Source organism: Ambystoma mexicanum, chromosome 11, assembly GCF_040938575.1.
Source record: "Ambystoma mexicanum isolate Mex_15411 chromosome 11, UKY_AmexF1_1, whole genome shotgun sequence".
Lineage (NCBI taxonomy): Eukaryota > Metazoa > Chordata > Amphibia > Caudata > Ambystomatidae > Ambystoma > Ambystoma mexicanum.
Genome location: NC_090934.1, coordinates 690,925,474 through 690,941,883, shown reverse-complemented (window position 1 = coordinate 690,941,883; position 16,410 = coordinate 690,925,474).

Genomic DNA, 16,410 nt, shown 5'->3' with positions numbered 1-16,410 from the left:
GTGTTGATTTTGAGCCCCAGATTACTCATGAATGATACATATGCATCAATGAGAATCTGGCGTGATCTTGGGGTCCTAGCTCGCAATACAGTGTCATCCGCATAAACCAGCACAGGGTAGGCCCGCCCCCCAAAACCATAAGATCAGCCATTGTGTTAGACAAATCCTTCGGAAGCCCATTGATATATAAACACAAGCAAATTGGAGCCAAGACACAACCCTGCTGAACGCCGCACCCAACCTTAAAACATGCCATGCAATGGCCCCTCGGACCACTGCTCACGCAGGCCTCATTGCCTCTATGTATCTCCACCAGAATCTTCAGAACATTTGCTGGGTAGCCCAAGGACCCGAGCACGGCCCAACGTTTCCTTTTATCTACCTTATCAAAGGCCATGCTCAGGTCCATAAATGCCAGGTAAACCCCCTTACCCTGGCAAAAGACTGAATTATCCACCAGGAGATACAGGTTAAGACTCTGTTCCATTGTCCCAACCCCGGGGCGAAAACCAAACTGTATATCAGACAAGACCGACTCCTCCGAGAGCCAAGTTTCTATGTGACCCAATAACACTCTCCCGAAATTGGCCTATAAGAAAGTAGGGAAAATAATAGCCTAATTCCAGGACAAGGGTAGATACTCATTTATATGCATGCGTTAAACACCACCATTAAAAGTTGTGCCCACAAATCCAGTGTGTCCTTCAACATGTCAGACCGATCACATCGGGGCCCGGGGCACAATTATGTGCCTGCTGGCTGATGGGTCTAGACACATCCTCCAGCCTGAACTTCAGGCAGGAGGTGCTTGGACCAGTGCTTTCCCTTATATTCCCTCCATTAAACATTCTCCAAAGTGTTCCAACCAGGCTGCTTTCTCCACATTAGTTCCACTGGCCCCATCAGCCATAAAACCACAGGGACCCCTCTTCACAAACTCCCAAAAAGCCCTCTGGTCCTTACGTTTAGCTGCATCCAGAAAATCCTCCCAAGCTGCCCCTTCGGTCTCCGTTTCCTTCTCTTGATCTCTATCTGATATTGGGCTCTGGCATGTGCAATCTCCCTCCTACTAGAGGCCGGTGCTTTCAGAATCTTCAACAATGATCTCTTTGCACCACTGCAACCCTCATCAAACCAGCCCTTGTGCTGTGCCCTCCCCGGTGCCATACTCACAGTCGTAAACCTTTTTGACAAAGCACTCACCAATTCAACAAATTGATCCACAATCTGCCGGGGAGGTTTGCCGCCATTCACAATACCAAGAACTAGGGCTATATTCTCAGAAATCAAATCTAGATGTAGATTATCCTGCCTAATTTTCCCCCATTTGATTCTCCTGGAACCAGGTGCCACCCCCTTCAATGGGAAGGCTGCAATATTATATGAGCCCCCAGGACCCCCTTCAGGGTCAAACAGATGGGATGGTGGTCACTATTCACATCTGCTAACAGTTCAAAACTCAAGGCCCCGTTCCCATAGTCCTACAGAAATGCAAAAATAGTCAATGGTCGAGGAACCTACATGACTGGTAAAGATAAGATGGCCAGGTATGTCAGGAGCCAGGTGACCATTTATGTATGTATTTATTACATGTGTTATATGCCCAGACCCTAAGGTATCACAGCGTAGTTACAGACAATTCATAAAACATACATACTTAACAATTGTGGGCATGATGCAACATCCCACATGGTTACAAAACAGTTCAAAATTACATTCTTGCCAATTATGGGCAGGAAGGGGCAGGAGGAGGGTGTATGGTCCAGCAGGTAGAAGGGTGTAGGGCTAAAAATAACTATGGACTTTTGGTGTTTTTAGAATTGGTTAAAGAACCAAGTTTTCAGCGACTTTTTAAATAGTTGGTGGGATTCTTCTTGTTTGATGTTAGTTGGGAGAGTGTTTGTCAGGGGTTTTGACCCATGTTCGAGTTATTATGCTGCAACATTTGGGGCTGGGGGCTCAGAAAATCCAAGATGGCCGTAAGCCCACATTGCGCCCGAATCCAGGAAACCGCGCAGTTTTTGTGCACACCAAAATGGTCACCTGACCTGCCACCCACCAGTGCAAAGAAAGATGGTTCTGTTCAAAATCTGTTTTTATTAATGTCAAAAATTGCTAAGATCATGGGCCCGAAAGCACCAAACAAAAATCCAACTCTGGTTGAGTGTTCTACTTTACTCTATTGCAGATCCACATCAATGCCATGTCAAGCAAGGATCATATACTATCAAGTAAAATCCTTTCTTTTTGCAATGTATTAATTCAAGACAGCTGTCAAAAATAGGTGCAGTACCGGCATTGGACACTAACCGGCACTAGCGATCTAAACTCTGATAGGAGAACTGTATTTCGGGAGTTGCAAAAGGATCCTGAGCTAGCTGGGACTTCAAAGGCTTGCTGATTAATGATAATTCTTAACACCTGCTTTCCCAGAAGGCAGTCTGATTCAATTAACAGTTCAGAGACCCACACAACAGCCCAGGATATCACATGGCCCTGTTGATTGAGAGGGAGGAGTTCCCCCTGCAGCCGCAGGACACAACACAATAGACCCTTTCAATTGAATAGAAATGCAGATTAGGGTGTAACTGTCAACAGCTGCCCTGCCAGGAAGGAGAGGCCTGTGATCTCTGACTCACCAAGTTCTGGGGGGCGAGCCAGACTGGTATGTGAATTCAATTAAGGGCAAATGTATGTTTGATTAAATTGCTTATAAAATCTTGTATTCAGCTCACAGAAATGTACAATTTGGGGGTCCTTAATTTGGAAAATGCCCTCACGATTTGAGACCAAACTCCACTTTGTGCGGTGTTCTGGGACCGAACCCCGCTATTTATTAATGTTACAGACACTGTGTTTAGCATAGAGACATAGTGATTTCCAGTAATATGCTCAGGGAAAGCTACCATAAACGAAAAAATGTTGTCATTTCTTAACCCAAGCTCTTAGAAACATCAGAGTTAGAACAGAGACCTACCCGAAGTAATATATGATGTGTATATGTAATTTCAACAAAGTGTGTATCTGGGAAATATGTGTTTTGGGTAAAATTGATTTTTCTAAGTAAATGCAAAGGGGAGTGTTCTTTCTGTATGCCATAAAATTAATGCCTGATGACACTCCATTCTTTCCCCCAATCAAGGGAGAGTGGACAACTTGGCCAATGATAAGTTGTGAGTGGCAGGCTTAGTTATGCCCACGCAGACACCCATTTTCAAAACACATGAAAAGAGACTGCTTTGGACAGGTAAGACACTCACTTTCCATTTTCTTGCGAAGCACTCTGCCGGACCAGACAATATCCAGAAGGACCATCTCCAGAACTTAGAATCCAGACTTCAGAACTTTTTCAGCAGGCCTCAAAATCTTTTGCAAATTATGCAAACAGCCGGGCGAGCTGTTTGATTCTGGCTAGAACCTTGGGCCAGAACCATATCCAGACCCAGAAAGCTGTGCTGTATCCAGAGAGACCAGAACCAGAGAGACCAGGCCGCTGTGAAGTGCTGCTGGCAGACCCAGACCAGATCGCTGTGAGCAGAACCAGTACCAGAAACCGCCCGGAGTTCAGTACAAACCTGACCAGACTTTGATGACGGCCTATTTCAAATGTATACTGTGAGTACTCAGCTAGAACTGTCCCAGAACCAATCTCTTAGTCTAAAATAATCTGATTCAAAACATTTTAACCTGTCCAGAATTGCATCATAGGAATCGTGTGTTCCTTCTGTCATTTCAAAGCTGTAAAAGTGTCATTTTATCATTCTGAAGTTTACTTTCATTTCGAGAAACTATCTCCACAAAATCGTCCATATCTCTGGGACCACGTGTGCTAGGAACAAGATTTAACTTTCTATTCTTTATAGTTTTTCTGTAATCGCGCTCGACGCACTAAAAAAAAAGTGCCACAAATTGACATTTTGCTTCATTTCAACCACGTGTAAAAATATCTGTCTTTTGCTCCGTTATTGAATTCCGTTTTCAACCTGATAACCATCCCTGAATCATTGATAATGCTAACCTGAACTAATTCAAAGTAGCTATCACCTACCCTGAACCTCCTATAGGGAATTAAAAGCATTTTTAGCATATTTTTACTTCATTGCCACCACGTTTAAAAGGATTTGCCTGCTTTGAAATCATACCTTTTTTCCTCTAAGCTCGCTGAGGGGGACTGGAACTTTGTATTGCATTTTGTTTGTATTCATGAAAATTGTGTGCTCCCCTTCCATCTCCTTCTATTTCATAGGGGGGGAGTGAATTGCCACAAGGGGAAAAGTGAACATATTATCTCTTGTGAAACCCTATCAGTTTATTTCTGTACTGCACTTTATTCATCATTGTTTTTCCTTAAAACCATAAAAGCATTCTCAGTTACCTTTTCCTTCCTATACCAACTCCTAAGTAATTAAATAAGCGTACAATTGTAATATTATCCATTGTTGATCACTGTCATATTCTTAAGTGTGATATCAAATATTAATTTATTCATAAAAGTGTGATATAGATATATATATATTGTTTACTTTCTCAATAAACCTTTTAAATTGCAAAACAAACCTACTTCTTGGCTCAGTGAGGTCAGGGGGATTCAAAGAGAGGGGCGTTATATAAGGGTTTATCATCCAGAGTATAACTTGTCTTAAAAATATATAAATAAGGGCTTCCCATGGGCGTCCTAGACGAGGCACTGACTTAGTGGGATTGCTGAAGAATTGAAGTCACTTAACATGTTCCAGTGTTTTGGGGCTAGAACTTTGAAGCTGCTGCCCCCTGCTCTTGTGCTTTTGAATCTGGGGATAGCAAGGAGGCGGCTATGGCTGGATCTGAGCTGTCTGGAGGAGGCTTGGTATGTAACAGTGTTGTTGAGATATTTGAGTGATTGTTGGCAATGCATTTGTGAGGAATGCATACGGTTTTGAAGATAATTGTTTTTCCTGATGGTCGAGATAAGCTCATTCTTTTTTATTCCCAGTGCGGCTCGGAGTGCTTTATTCTGCAGGAGTTTGATTTTGGACAGGTTGGCATTGGACGTACCTAGTAGGAGTACATTACAGAAGTCCAACTTAAAGAGTACAAGGGCTCTTGTTAATGTGATTCAGTGTTTTGGTGTGAGGAATTTATGACTTAATGAGATGAGCTTGGTGGTGTACGAAGTGGCTGAGGAGAGGGCATTGACTTGTTTGGTCCTGGATAAGTTGGTATCAAGGTAAAAACCTAGAGTTTTGACCTGTTTGAGAACTGGGATCGGGGATCGTGGTGCCATTGATGGTGAAGGAGGAATAAGAAGGCTGAAGGCATTTTATTCTGGGGGCAGAACCAATTATGAGCAGCTCAGTTTTATTGTCGTTTAGACAGAGACTGTTGCGGGCCATCCAGTTTTGGATAAGAGCATATATTTGGTTGATAAGTAGGAAAATGCCCTCACGATTTGAGACCAAACTCCACTTTGTGCGGTGTTCTGGGACCGAACCCCGCTATTTATTAATGTTACAGACACTGTGTTTAGCATAGAGACATAGTGATTTCCAGTAATATGCTCAGGGAAAGCTACCATAAACGAAAAAATGTTGTCATTTCTTAACCCAAGCTCTTAGAAACATCAGAGTTGGAACAGAGACCTACCCGAAGTAATATATGATGTGTATATGTAATTTCAACAAAGTGTGTATCTGGGAAATATGTGTTTTGGGTAAAATTGATTTTTCTAAGTAAATGCAAAGGGGAGTGTTCTTTCTGTATGCCATAAAATTAATGCCTGATGACACTCCATTCTTTCCCCCAATCAAGGGAGAGTGGACAACTTGGCCAATGATAAGTTGTGAGTGGCAGGCTTAGTTATGCCCACGCAGACACCCATTTTCAAAACACATGAAAGAGACTGCTTTGGACAGGTAAGACACTCACTTTCCATTTTCTTGCGAAGCACTCTGCCGGACCAGACAATATCCAGAAGGACCATCTCCAGAACTTAGAATCCAGACTTCAGAACTTTTTCAGCAGGCCTCAAAATCTTTTGCAAATTATGCAAACAGCCGGGCGAGCTGTTTGATTCTGGCTAGAACCTTGGGCCAGAACCATATCCAGACCCAGAAAGCTGTGCTGTATCCAGAGAGACCAGAACCAGAGAGACCAGGCCGCTGTGAAGTGCTGCTGGCAGACCCAGACCAGATCGCTGTGAGCAGAACCAGTACCAGAAACCGCCCGGAGTTCAGTACAAACCTGACCAGACTTTGATGACGGCCTATTTCAAATGTATACTGTGAGTACTCAGCTAGAACTGTCCCAGAACCAATCTCTTAGTCTAAAATAATCTGATTCAAAACATTTTAACCTGTCCAGAATTGCATCATAGGAATCGTGTGTTCCTTCTGTCATTTCAAAGCTGTAAAAGTGTCATTTTATCATTCTGAAGTTTACTTTCATTTCGAGAAACTATCTCCACAAAATCGTCCGTATCTCTGGGACCGCGTGTGCTAGGAACAAGATTTAACTTTCATTTTTAAGCTAAGATTCTTTCCAACAAGCCTAGACTTTCTATTCATTATAGTTTTTCCGTAATCGCGCTCGACGCACTCGAAAAAAAGTGCCGCAAATTGACATTTTGCTTCATTTCAACCACATGTAAAAATATCTGTCTTTTGGTTCCGTTATTGAATTCCGTTTTCAACCTGATTACCATCCCTGAATCATTGATAGTGCTGACCTGAACTAATTCAAAGTAGCTATCACCTACCCTGAACCTCCTATAGGGAATTAAAAGCATTTCTAGCATATTTTTACTTCATTGCCACCACATTTAAAAGGATTTGCCTGCTTTGAAATCATACCTGTTTTCCTCTAATCTTGCTGAGGGGGACTGGAACTTTGTATTGCATTTTGTTTGTATTCCTGAAAATTGTGTGCTCCCCTTCCATCTCCTTCTATTGCATAGGGGGGGGAGTGAATTGCCACAAGGGGAAAAGTGAACATATTATCTCCTGTGAAACCCTATCAGTTTATTTCTGTACTGCACTTTATTCATCATTGTTTTTCCTTAAAACCATAAAAGCATTCTCAGTTACCTTTTCCTTCCTATACCAACTCCTAAGTAATTAAATACGCGTACAATTGTAATATTATCCATTGTTGATCACTGTCATATTCTTAAGTGTGATATCAAATATTAATGTATTCATAAAAGTGTGATATAGATATATATTGTTTACTTTCTCAATAAACCTTTTAAATTGCAAAACAAACCTACTTCTTGGCTCAGTGAGGTCAGGGGGATTCAAAGGGAGTGGCGTTATATAAGGGTTTATCATCCAGAGTATAACTTGTCATAAAAATATATAAATAAGGGCTTCCCTTGGGCGTCCCAGACGAGGCACTGACTTAGTGGGATTGCTGAATTGAAGTCACTTAACAGATTGGGGGCTCGAGCCGGGGATTCTGGATTAGATCTATCACTTGTGCAGATTAATACAGTGTGCTAACTGACAGGATACAAATCCTGTTGGATCATCACGCTGTGTTCCACTGTAAAAATACACCTCAAAGGAACGCTCTAAGGAAACGGTCTGTTTTGCAAAATAAAATACAAACTTCTGTAAGTCAGGAAGGAAATCAATTTCCAGAATGACGACCTTGGTAGATATCCAAATAGCCGGAGAACACCTCTTACATAAGCTATTTGTGAGAGGTGAGTAGGCTCATCAGGACCAGGCGGTCTGGTTGCAGGCAATCGCACCCCAGATCACTGAAACAGGGTCAGATATATGGAGAGATCAGGGTCCCTTACATGTGGCCCTGAGTGAACTATACATGGCCCCTAAGGCTAAGGATGAGCACAACAAGATTTCCAGGGTAGCGGCATATTTATATTTATATATGGGAGCCAAACAGGACAAATGTGCTGGAGGCCAAGATCTGGCAAATAGGCAACTGATGGCATTAGAGAAGGCCCAATCTGACCTGATCTCTTCTGAGCAGAGGCTGCAGAGGAGCCAGGAGTCAGAAAATGGTAGTAGGCAGTATATCATTAAAATAAAAGAGGATATGGGTATCCTGCAACAGGAAAAGTCTGACAAGGATACCAGATTTCTGGCCTTGCAGAAGGAGTACCAAGAAGGTTTGGACTCGCTACTGCGCAACCAGAAAAAGCTGGAGCAACAGATAGATTTCAACAGGGCATGCACAAAGCAGGTAGCCACCCTGCAAAGTCAATTGGATAGAGAAAATGAGGAGAGCAATAAACTGATTCTGAAAGACCTGGATACCCAGACAGAATTTGAGGAAGAGCGACAGAAAGCTGGTGCTTTCCAAAGGCAAAGGGACGACCTGGCGGCACAGATGCAGGCTCTTAGTCAGGAAAGGGACACCTTAGGCTAGGAAGTCTGCCAATTAAAAGAAAACATTGAAGAAAATCACCTGGCCCTCCAGGGGCTGGGTAACCTCCACAAAGAGCATCAGGACTTGCTAGAGCACACCAGGAGGGTGGAAGATGCTCTTGCAAGAAAGGAACAGGCCAGTAGGGATGGGACTCAGGAGGTAACCCTCCTGCAGCAAAGAATGGCCCAGTATTCCAGGACCAACCAGGAAGCGCAGAGAGAAAATTAGGCTCTCTGTCAGCACAATGATAGGCTCCCGTAACAGGTAGCCATGCAGGAGAGACTGATAGAGTCTAGTAAGGCCTTAACTGAGGAACTGAAAGGGCAGGCTCTTGCATTGCAACAGGGAGCAGGGGCTGACAGAGATGAAGTTCGCTGGGAAAGGGAAACACCTGAGCATAACCTCAGGAGCCCTAGTACCAGAGGCCTTCATCTCTCCCAGTCCTTGGACTCTGCCACCCCCATGTCCCGTGGCGCACATGAGCACAGGGCCACAGGGATGGCAGATTACTATCCAGCCAAATGTATGGGGTTCATAGGCCAGTACCTCCCAGGAATGGATGGGCGGGCATTCGGGTATGGGCACCCAAGCACAGTGCAATTTAGTGGGGAACCCCAGGAGAGCAGGCCCACTAAGGGCATCCTAAAAACCTCTGCCCAGTTAGGTCAGTGGGGGGGTACCCATCAAATCCTGGGAGCAAGGAAGAATCTGAAGACTCCTCTGAGCGTCACAGGACACAGGAGGCCAGGTCCTCACATTCTGCCAGCCATTCCCAGGCTCGCAGAATACGGGAAAACCTGGAAGATCAGACGGGCACCTCTGGGAGCAGTGCTTCTGAGTCAGAGGATGAATGGACCAGGGTTACCCGAACCAAAAAGGCCAATAAGGCAAAAAAGGGCCTTGCTTAAGGACCCCTTAAAACAGATTAAGGCAATAAGGAGTGTCATCACGCCTTATCACAAGAACGCCAAGTATTCTGTTTGGGAATACTGGAAGCTTTATGAGCAAATGATGGAGACTTTCCATTTGAAGGACAGCAGTAGCTGCATTCAGAATGTCAAATCGACATTCTCCCCAGAACACTCCAGTTTCTCTGCAGGTCTGGAGGAACAAAATCATTCAAGATGGTCCACCTAGAGGGCGGCCATCTTGAAACATTTTTCTGTGCATAGAAATCCCCAAGAGGCTCGCAAGGCACCCTACCCTGCCCCACCCTGGGGAGGATCAGGCCCCACAAGAATTTGTGCAGTAGTTAAAGCATGCTTTGGCGCAGACTACAAAAAGGGTACGCACGGACAGTAAAGAGTTTGTAAATACGTTTTAACATGCCTTGCCCAAATACATCATGACCCAGCAAGTGAGAGACTTTCATGAGAAAAGGTCACTAGACTGGGTCATTGAGCAAGCCACCCGCATCTATGAGGTGCAGAAACTGGTGGAAAATAAGAATCAGCCCAAAAACCCCAAAACCAACAGCACCCCTGCTGCTGCCAAGGTGGCAGAGGTAAAGGTTGCCCCTGTTTTAGATTTGGAGATGGGGGGACCTAAAAACCTGCCTGCACCAAATAATTCTAAGCCCAGAAGGCCCTTGGCTCAGTCACAGACAGGGAGTCAAGGAGGTAGTCCCACAAATGGGGTCCCTCACTCCCCTGATTATGTAAGTCTCCATTACAAGGGAAACCGACCCATCCTGGGTTATGTGCGGACTCCTCCAGCCCAAGGGGGGGGGTCCAGCCAAGCACCTGACCCAGGGAACTTCCCTCCTAACTTCCCACAGGAGGGCAGAAATTCCCCAAATCCTGGGCAGGACTTGTTCCCCAGGTATCCACCCAACTTCCAGCCCCAAAATCATCCATCCTTCGTTCCCCACTTCCCTGAGCCCAGACCACCTAATCCGGGAGAGGGGAGGCCAAGGGTGGAGGGGTACCCAAATCTTCCCAACCCAGGGTACTACCAGAGAAGGGATAGCTACCCTTCCCGGGATCAGCCCAGGGGAGAAAATAGAACCCCGTATCAGCCTGAGCGGGTCTCACAGTTAGAGCGCCAGGTCCAAAATATGGCACGGGATCTGGGTCACATACTGAGGGCTCAACAGAACCCTCAGATGAGCATGCCACCGCAGAATGCCCCAAACTCTGGGCCTGGTGCTCCAGAACAATGACGGGGGCAGCACCCCGATAACCCACCGGTTCCCAGGGAGGAGGCACAAGGGGAAAGGGGGTGTAAAGCTTTGGAGGAAGCTTCCTGCCCCACTTGTAAACTTCCCCTGGAAACCCAGGAACTGGAAACAAAATCTCCTGCCCCTGAAAGTCTGCCACCCAAGGAGCAGGGGGGGGGTAGGAGAAACAAAGTACCCAAACAGACCCATTTTGAGGAAGAAATACAGATCTTCCAATTTGAAGGAGAGGGATCCTCAGAGGATCCTGGCAAAAGGATCTTCTCCTTCAGAGATGGGGGAACTTCTCCCAAGGAAAAATGGGTCCCAAGGGATTCCAACCCAGACTGGCTAGATGTGGGGATTTAGCTCTCGCCGCCCATCATTCTATCCCAGAACCAACAAGACCGAAACCCCTGGTTCAAACCCATCATGGTGACTGCCTCCAAAAAGGGGGGGCGGCCCAGAACCGGAACCGGGGGAACCCAAAACCGCATCCATAGACTGGGTAGATGTGGGGATTGAGCTGTCGCTGCCCATCATTCTATCCCAGAACCAACAATACCAAAAACCTCTGGTCCAAACCCATCCTGGTGACTGCCTCCAAAAAGGGGGGCGGGGGCAGCCCAGAACCGGAACCAGGGGAACCCAAAACCATATCCAGTTGCAAACTTTTTCTTTCAGATTCCCGAGACTCTCCACAGAATTTTGCCCAAATCTCTTCTCTCTCAATATCCAAAACCAGAAAATGAGCCCCCCAGTTGTCCAAAAACATGCATTATCTGTGCCCCCTTACAGAGAATGAGGGAAGATACTATGCCCCTGAAGTGGGAGAATGGAAGACCAGGCTCCCGTCCTTCACCTCTCGCGCTTGGCCTAAAGGGTCACGACCCAGACACCCGCCACGAGAAGAGTTTGCCCATCTACCAGACGACCAAATACCCTGGTACAGGAACATACGGATGTGTCCATCTGCCTGCCCAGCAGCCTGCACTAGCCATGCCGACACCTGCGGCCCGGATCAACTAGACTAAAACCTACACGTCGTTAGAGATGCCATGACGACCTAGCCAACGGTCAGCACACATGTACAAATATACACACTGTACACTCCCGCACCAATCTACACGAAGAATATATTCAGTGCTATGACGAAGGCGACAGACATACTCACGGACGTGCATCTTTATTATTTTCCATATAGGCTCTCAAAATGCAGAAACGCAAGACGCATCATGAACTCAGCTAAAAAAGCTTGCTTACGCTTCTCCCAAAACCAGTTGCCACTATGAGAAATATAATGAAGACACGATACTGGTCATAAGACAATATGGCACTGTAACCTAAAGCGCCTGTGCACCAAACGGCTCCACTTATACACCAGGCCTAAGTAGGCCGCAAGCAAGAGCTTCCATGGACGTTAAAAGAACAAGAGTCAGGTTGCTGATCCTGCAGAATGAGCCCAGCGAAGCAAACAGCCAAGGTCGCAATGTTGCCAACCCACATTCCGAGAGCAAACCATCAAGGGCACGATGTTGCAACCTCGCACGCCGCACACCAACGTTAAAGTCACACCTGCAAATTAAACCAGACACACAGTGGAAAAACAATATTAATTGTGCAGACTTCTGCCTCAAACACGGTCCCACCTCACGTGACCAAGCCGAACCTGACAGGATGCCAAGCCCAGGAGGAAGAAAGCGTCTGGATCTCTCATTACAAGACATAGGCAGATACAATTAAAAGGCTCAATGGACATCTGCGACAGTGGGAGTAGTCGGCCGTCCAGCTATGAATAAGTCCTCACATTGTCTGCATGTACCCATAGTGATACATTGTTGCAAATGACAGGTACACCGAGAGCTGGGAACAGCGATGGTCCCAGGCTGGGAAGCTCGCGGGCGCACCAATCAGAACATGGGGCTCCTATCACTGACGCCATTAACTTTAACCAATCATCAGGGGTCTTCATGTAACAATTCTCATGTATCTAATTGTAGGGACAACCCAGATATATCACCTGACTAACCCTTGTCCACTAACATTGTTCTCTATACGTGTGCTACACTAACCCTACCACTCGAGCAACCAATTAAGAGTGGCGATAGGTTTTTTGCTAACTTTCCAAGGTGACGCAAGTAGTGCGTCATAATAAGGTAAAAAGGGCCTGCGAGCCCTACGATTGTGTGTGTGTCAGGACGGACGCGTACGCTCCTTGACCCATCCCTGCCGTTTTTGTCTAATAAACAGCAGAGTCACCTTGCTTCTTGCGTGTGTCTCATACTCTATCTCATCTGGGATATACGGGAGGAGTTGGGGCCTCCCTGCCCGGAGGTCTGCGGACGGCCCGGCAGACCCCGGCAGAATTTCCCCCCGACACCCCGGTTCAAGTACAGGGGCAGGGTACAATTTTGGCATTGGTGGACACTGGATCCCAAGCTACTCTTCTGTCCAAAAGGGACTTTGATGAACTAAATGCAGGAAGTGGGGAGAATTACCATATTCCTCTCACCTCTCTTCCTGGACAACTTCAGAACTTTGACGGAAGGAAATTCCCGTCGAGTGGACTGCAGATTTGGACATTAAAATTGGGCGACACAAGGTGAAACACACGGTCATAGTAGTGACTCCAGAGGGCACCCCTTATTTACTAGGGAATGACTTCCTGAGAAGGTTGTCACCCCTAATAGATTGCGTAAACAAGGTCCTCTGGACCCAGACTAGCCGACCAATAAAATTAAAACAGAGTGTCAACCATGTTAGTTTAAACGGCACCTGCCACATGGTTGAACAAAAATCTGACCAAGTAGAATTCCACTTCCAGAATAACCAAATTCCAGATGTGACAGTAATAGCAGTAGGACAACAGACTGGTGACGGGGGGTCCTCTCTATTTCTGAAAATCAACCTTCCCTCCAGTTTAAGGTGGTATTCCACACTGGAAGGAAACACTCTCAAATTCTTTACTAATCCACAATAACACATTCCCACTCCAATATCCCAAAAAGATGTGAAATCAGCTCAGAGTCTGGCTGATGTTCAGCAAATTGGAGAGCAGTTGTTCATCCCCGTTCAGTTAAATGAAGGGAAGGACTCTGTTCTCGCCTGAGTGTGTGTGAACAACGGTAAGAGCTTCATCAGCGAAGCCATGTTCCGCCAACTCCCAAAAGATCCAGCCATTCCCACATTCAAACTGATAAACAAATGGGAAATGGATCTGGAAACACCCCATTCGAAACATCTCCTGCAAAGCAGGTGTATGCTCAAAATCTCCATTGGCAACAAGAGCATAGTCCATAATTGTTGGGTCGTGCGAGACATCACTGCCGCCTTTTACTTAGGCAGTGACATTCTCAATCGCTTTGCCATTAGTTTGGACCTAATAAACTTCAAAGCTAGGTCCCGAATAGCAGATAATCAAATGGGCTTTGATGATCCAGAAAAAGCATTCAGGTCAGCTCAATTTCTAACTTATGCAGTTGAAATTCAGGTTTAAGAGGAAGTCACCATCCCAGAAAGGACCCGACAATTCTCCCTGGAAGTGAAAGTTAAAAGAGGACAAAAATTGAAAAACCCTGATGCTTATATTCTTCTAAATGCTTCTCTCCAACCGCAAGGGTTGGGGGTAAACCCAACACCATTAGTCAACATAGAACATGACACCATTCCAATAGAGGTGGATAACAGCGACTTAAAGAGTTTCACTCTAGCCGCAGGCACCATTATTGGAATGGCGGTTGATGACCGACATTTCTCCATTGATTTAGGGAATTAACTGTTAGGACCAATCCCCAAGGACTGTTTTGACAGTGACAGTGATGACCATACTACACCAGACAGGAACTTTACCCGGCATGGGGGGAACTTCCTAGTGTACACTTCCTGCCCTTATGGTAAGGAAGATGTGACTTGTGACTTCAGAAGGGATGAGGTGATTTTCCAGGTCCATGAGGGCTGCCTTTCCCACCTGAAGCCTCCAGTCCAAATCAGCACTCTGACCAGGGACTTCTCCACCCAGCTGGAGGAGGCTGCTGAGATAGCAAAACCAGAAGTCTTTCCAGGCTTCAGGCAGATGGGGGAAGAGAGAGTCAACCTAGCTGATGCCTGCGTGACTCTGGAACAGAAGCAAAAGTTGAAACAAGTTTTCTTGGATTTCCAAGATCTCTTTGCGGTAGACTCATATGACTGTGGTCGCACTGACATCCACACAACAACAATTCCCACGGACCCTGGCATGACTCCAGTGTTTCTGAAGCAATATCGCTTGCCTCTCGCATCAATGGAGTCCCTTACCGAGATAATTAAGAACCTTGAGTCCCGGGGGATAACCCGTCCAGTCCACAGCACCTTTAATAATCCGGCGCTGGGGATATTGAAGCCAAACGGCCAGTGGAGACTCTGCGCCGACCTTAGGGAGCTCAACAAACGGGTCCATACTTCCCAATGGCCTCTTCCCTACATTGACCAAGGGCTGGCCCAGATCCAGGGGTCACAGGTATTCACTGCAATAGACCTGACCAATGGATACTGGACTGTGCCTGTCAGTAGGGAGGACCAATACAAGCTGGCTTTTACCTTTGGGGGCCAGCAGCACACATGGACCCGGACTCCCTTCGGATACCTCAACTTCGGCAATGAGTTCAACATTTTCCTACACAAGGCCATGCCTGACCTGGGTGAAAGGGGTAACCTGGCTTATGTAGATGATGTCCTCATTAAAAGTTCATCTGTGGAGGAACACATTGCGGAGATCCGTTATGTTCTGACACAGTTGAGGGCCGCCGGAGCAAAACTTTCCTTCCAAAAATCACAGTGGTGTAGGACCCGTGTTAATTTCTTGGGGCATGAGATTACTCCTCAGGGTCTCTGTCCCCAGGAAAAGAAAGTTGAAGCCCTCCAAAAACTGAAAGACCCCACAACTCTGCGGGAACTAAGGAGCATCCTTGGACTGACTAATTACAGCAGTAAGTTCATTGAGGGCTACGCAGAGATCACCAGACACCTGATTCATCTCTTGAAGGGCGGGGTAAAGTGGGAATGGGGTCCAGAACAATCTGAGGCAGTAAGACAACTCAAAAGAAGCCTCTCACAAGCGCCCTGCCTAGCTTACCCTGTCAGAAACAAGGAGTTTTTCCTGGAGACAGGGTTCTCTAATACGTGCTTGACGGCAGTATTATATCAAAAGCATGACAAGGTCAATAAAGTAATCTCCTATGCGAGTAAAACTTTATCCTCTGTGGAGGAAAAATTCAACGATTGTGAGAAGGCACTCCTGGCAACGGTGTGGGCATTGAAGAATTACCGCCCGTTCATCCAGGGGAACACATCATAGTGGAGACTCCACACCAGCCTCTGCAACATCTCCAAAGTGACAGAATCCGGGCCGGAAATGTGAGTAATTCCCGAATTACTTCCTGGATTCTGTCACTGCAAGGCTTTCCTGTGGAGGTCAGATATGGCCAAAACAAGAAGAGTCCCCTCACACAAGGTCTGGCTGACTTGCATGATTGTGCCAGAGAAAACTGTCTTGAGGACAAAAGTCTAAAAATCAAGGACAACATGGAGGCATACCTTAATTCCTCACACAAAGTCTTTGAAGAAGACAAGTGTGAGGGAATGCCCACTGTCTATGTGGATGGATGCTCTTACCATGTTGACAACAACGGGGAAAAAGAACTTGTGGCCGGCGTAGGGAATGCATGGGTGAATGAGTCCCCAGAACCCTCCGCTGGATACAAAATTGGTCCCCGAAGTAGTCAGGTGGCAGAATTGATGGCTGTGCATCAAGCCATCCTCACTGCTGTCCAACATCAACTCCACGAACTGGTCATAATCACAGATTCAGATTATGTACAGAACGGGTTCATGGAGCACCTGGTTAATTG